The sequence below is a fragment of the Mastomys coucha genome, unplaced genomic scaffold, assembly GCF_008632895.1.
Source record: "Mastomys coucha isolate ucsf_1 unplaced genomic scaffold, UCSF_Mcou_1 pScaffold17, whole genome shotgun sequence".
In the NCBI taxonomy this organism is placed as follows: domain Eukaryota; kingdom Metazoa; phylum Chordata; class Mammalia; order Rodentia; family Muridae; genus Mastomys; species Mastomys coucha.
Window position 1 is genome coordinate 37,936,155 of NW_022196899.1, and position 5,628 is coordinate 37,941,782.

Below are 5,628 nucleotides of genomic sequence, written 5' to 3' on the forward strand. Positions count from 1 at the left end.
TCCTGGAACTCACTCTGTAGCCCAGGATGGCCTTGAACTCAGAAATCCACCTGCCTCTGCCTCCCAAGCGTTGGGATTAAAGGCGTGCATCACCACCGCCTGGCTCTGCCTCGCAGGTACTGGGATTAAAGGCTTTTGACAAACAGACTAAGGTCTGAGTGTATTTCTTTAAAAATGATTGGCTGTTTGCTCATTACCCTAAGGTGACACCCCAGAATGGGCCGTGACATGGCGTCTTTTCACTCTACGCACATGTGCAAACAGTTCTCTACACACATGCGCAAACAGTTGTTTACTAGGAGTTAACAGCAGAAGTAGGCGCCATCTTGCTATGGCGAATGCCGGCTCCCTACATATTCAACCATAAAAGAACAATTTTTTATGAAAACCACATCATTGTTTTCTGTAAAATTTTGTTTAGTAAACTAAATCAGGCTCAAAAACATTCAATATTATAAAATATTTAAAAGACACACAACCTAATAGACATGAGAAATAGCGTGAAGATCTATATAATCTTACAGAGGATATAGGAAATATACAGCTTAATATGGACATGGTATATGTGTGGTAATTATAAATGTTTTTTAAATTTTTTATTAGATGTTTTCTTTATTTACAATATCTCCTTTCCCAGGTTCCCTTCCAATAAAATAAAATAAAATAAAATAAAATAAACCAAAACTAAAACAATCCCCTGTTCCCTTCCCCTTCCCGCTGCTCTGGAATGACTACTAAAACTGAAACTAAAACCAATTGGTACATGAGCCTAATCCCTAACTACAGTCTATATAGTTTATAGACTTATACCCACATATAAGTTTGATTTTTCAGTTCTCATCAAGAAAATTTCTCTTTGCAACAAAGACCACTTCAGAAAACCACAAACAACCAAAGCACAAAGTTGTAGAGCCCAGTTCCATGGTTAAACCTACATGCATTACCACAGATAATACTCTAGTATCATGGTACAGGAGGGTGCAGAAAGATTACAAGAGACAAAGAATCAGAGAGTTTGCTCTGAGATTGTGCTTCTTAGTAACATCAGAAGCATACTCATAAAATATCACAAATATGACTATCCAAATTTGAGGTGAACAAGGATAAAAGTAATAAACATGTCAAAATGGACAGAGAAATGTGCAGTAGGCCTCAACCCCACACAGAGGACTATAGGCAACTAAGTAAAATGCAGAGTGATTTGACCAGTGCCGAGCAAGTCTACAGTGAAAACATATATACAAGTGCCATTTTAAGTAGTAGATATGCTATATTTAGGTCTGTACAAAGCTATACAAACCTATATGTTTATACATATACATAGAATACATAGAATCATAGAATGAAAATGTTTGTAAAACAAGGCCATGAATTAACAGGATGGAGGGGACATGGAAAATTATGAGTGAGAAAAGGCAGAGCAAAGCAGCTGAGTGACCTGGAAAGCAAGGCAGAGATGGAGGTGAAGCCAAATGTGGCAGCAGAAGAGGCATAAGCAACTTCTCCTCCTTGCCCGGGCTCTCTTCCCTTCACTGGAACTCTCACACAGGGCCTGGCCAGAGAGTTCCGTGGAAAGCTTCGGATTCACAGGCCCACTTGGGAGGACCTGTGTTAGGATCCTTGGTATCTATATAAAGCCATACATGGTAGCTATAGAAATATCACCTGTGGAAAGAAGGAAGATGGAGACTGAAGACTATCGAGAAGCTTGTGGGCAAGCTAGTGAGAAACAGAAGACACTAGGCGAAGGTTGAATTTGAACTCTGTGATGCAATTCATGGTTGTCAACTTGATAATATTGGAAATTAGCTAAAACTCAAAACGCTGAGCATACCTAATTTTTTTCTGAAATTAAATTATTTGAAGTGGGAAGACCTTCTAATCTGCATCTTTGAAGAGATAAAATCCACTTTTATCCCATTTTTTTTTTCAGGTGGAAATATCATCCTTCACTCTGGACCACACTTTCTGCTTGTAGCCTATATAAAGGAGATGGAAGAGGAAAGCTTGTCCTTTCTTTGCCTGCTTGCCCTTATTCTTGCTGGCAAGTCTATTCTTTTACTGGCACTAAGCTTAATTCTTGAGGATTCTGAAAAATACAGAAGACCAACTAATACACCGAGACTCATGCATTCTTGGACCTTTGTTCTCTAGACAGTCATTGTTGGACATCTCTAAGCCATTAAAATAAATTTAATATATATACATGAATATATATTCATTGTACAGTTTCTATTCCTTTATAGAATGTTGTCTAATAACAAAAATAAACACTTGAGTTTTTCTTCATCCTTCACAGGTGAGCTATGGCAGCTGTGCATAAACACACACACACATACACACATGTAAATGTTTAATATAACATGGTCTAATTTCTAATAATCCATATGTATAAAATTATATGAAATGGAAATTTATTAAATATTGCTTGTTACTTATTAAAATATTTTTCTAGAAAGACAGTTATAAAATATGTAATATAGTCATATTAAAATTACTTTATCCTAAAGATAATAGACAACACACTATATATTTATTAAAACTTTACATTTATGACTTTGATATTAAAATTTGGATATGAAATAATAGTGACTAATGGGCTAATAATAATTCTCTAGCTTGAATACAGGTCTTGTCATTTTCTAAATAGAGACTATTTTTTTAGTGCCAGTGCCTGACAAATGCAGAGATAGATGCTCTCAGCCAAACATTGGACTGACCACAAGGTCCCCAAAAAAGGAGCTAGAGAAAGGACCCAAGTTGCTGAAGAGGTTTGCAGCCCCATAGGAGAAACAACAATATGAACCAACAAGTATCCCCAGAGCTCCCAGGGACTAAACCACCAACCAAAGAGTACACATGGAGGGACCCACAGCTCCATCTGCATATGTAGCAGAGGATAGCATTGTGGGACATCAATGGGAGGAGAGGCCCTTGGTCCTGTGAAGGCTTGATGTAGGGGAATGCCAGGACAGGGAACCAGAAGTGAGTGGATTGGTGAGCAGGGAGAGGTAGGAGGGGGTAGGAGGTTTTCTGACAGGAAACTAAGAAAGGGGTAACATTTGAGATGTAGATAAAGAAAATACCCAATAAAAAAGAGAAAACTACAAGTTTTCCCAAGTTTAACTATGAGTATCCAAGTCTCCAAACAATTGTCAATATTCGTAAACTTATTTTGCATCTGATTGTATACAAGAATTTTTATATTCATCTTTGAACAGTTAATAAACCACCATTAGAAATGTGAATTAATATCAAAATATCATCATTAATAGAGAAATCACATCTATGTTTGTATTGATTATTCTCATTTCCAGCTTGTCTGAATTTCCAGAATGTCTGAAACTAATAACTAAACTTTGAATAGGCATCCCAGGAAAACTAGTATTATTGATAGACATACTCAGAAGCCTGCAGTTTTAGTCACATTGAGAATAAAAAAGCTTTCTTGTCATGTGCTGAGAATGTGAAATATAAAGAGGGAGTAAACTCATTATTCAGTGAATAAGTGAGAGCAGAACGCTCAAATTGTTTGGATCCTTGGGATGGTTGGAATACTGATCTTACAGAAATTGGTTCACTGACCTTAGGAGGATCACTTTATTTGTCAGTGTCTCAGATACTCAGAAAAAAATTCTATTATAACAGCGAAATGTCTTCCTCTGTCCTTTTTCTTCCTTCCTTCCTTCCTTCCTTCCTTCTTTCCTTTCTTCCTTCATTCTTTCTCTCTGTGTGTATACTTCAGTGGGTGACTATCTGTCTATCAGTGTCTGTGTGTCTAAGGGCCTCTTTGTACCTGTGCCTCTATGTGCATGTATGTGTCTCTGTGATTCTTTGTCTGCTTGACTCTGTGTGTGTATGTTTGTGTATGTGTGTATGTGTGTGTGTATGAGAGAGACAGACAGACAGAGATGGAGAGAAAGGCAGAGAGACAGAGAGACAGAGAGACAGAGACAGAAGCACACACTCACACACACACACATACACACACAGAGAGAGAGAGAGAGAGAGAGAGAGAGAGAGAGAGAGAGAGAGAGAGGAGAGAGAGAGAAATCTTTTCTTTTCATTACTTCTGTCTCTGGAATGGAACTCAGGTCACTTAGTTCATCATAAGAAATTGCATTTGCCCACAGAGAAATGCTTCATAAAAACAATATAAAATATATGTTATATGATACAAAAACAATTCTTGCAAATAAAAGGATCAAAAGAAGGAATTGATAATACTCCTGATCAGGGGATTGCCATATTTGACACTGTGAAGTGAATAGTTGTAGAGGTTTCTGCACTAATTACGTAAGGAGTCTGTGAAGAATTGTTTGTTAACATGTGAAGGAAACCGTCCTGCAGTTTCACTTCGTTCCGTGGGTGATCTACGAACGGGAACTTGAGGTCCTGCAAGTAAATGGGTGATAGGGGAAACAAAGAGACATGACACCAGGAAAGAATTCTTATCGAGGTGTGTTCTTTACTTAGTGAAACGGAATATTTATACTTAGAGGCAACACAGGTATGCATATAGAAACTAGGTGAGAACGGAAAGGCGGGCACATCAAAGCTAAGAATCCCGGGCATAGGATTCCAAGACAGGAAAAGAGATCAAAGTCCCAGCTTCTTTGAATGCTGTGTTTCTGGTTCTGGTTAATCTCTGGGGTGGCTCCAAACCCCTGGTGAGTCGGGTCGAGTAGCTGATTCTGTGTTGGTTGAGATTCCTCCGTGAAAATCAGCAGGGCCACCACATATTCACCCTTTTAACTGATATAAATAAAATAGGGAAATGCGATACGAACTCTACACAACTACATGGGCGATAAGGGCGGAACACCTTCCGGCTCCACCATCTAAGGCGATAGCGCATCATGGGAAACCAGGTCAAGAAACTTCTGTAATACAGACGACCCTCATCCACGTGCCGCCTAAATTGGCTTCTCAGCGAGAAGGGTCAGTGCACCAACTTCCATGTAGTGTGCCAATGTTCGTCCGCAAACCCAAAGTCCAAGCTCCATCGTAATCTCCGAAGATGTCTGCCGTAACTGAAGAATTCAACAGGGTAGGGTGCTGCCAGGAGTCAGAGCTCGTAGTCGGAGTCTGATTTCAGAATGATGCAAATTAGTTCTTAACAGCTGCTGAGGAACCGAGTTAACCTGTGAATACCCGGAGGCTGGAGCGCTGCAGAGCCAGAAAGTGTAATCGAGAGTTCAATAGTTCGGTTGCCAGCAAGGCAAATCAATTCTAAAAAGCCTCTATGGACGGAATTAATCCCGGAAAACCTGGAGAATGACGTGGACCAAGCGTAATCGGGATATGCCTGTCACTCCAGAATTTGGCGATAGACGAAACTCGGAAGCAGGCAGTTCTCGATGAGTGCCTGAATCTCTTTTCCTGCTTGTTCGGGAAAGCAGATATAGCGAAAACAACTCTCGGAAGCAGGCAATCGGGATATGCCTGTTCTCAGAATGTACACGTAGAAACGACAACGAAACTCTGCTCTGGATGAGCCAAGCTTTACATTCCGCCTGCTTTATCGGGGGTAAGCAGGATTCCAAATCAAACGGGAAGGACACGTTCAAAACTGGCAGGAAAAGCCTGTCAGCCTAGAACAAACTGAACGACAGAAAAAGGGAAGAA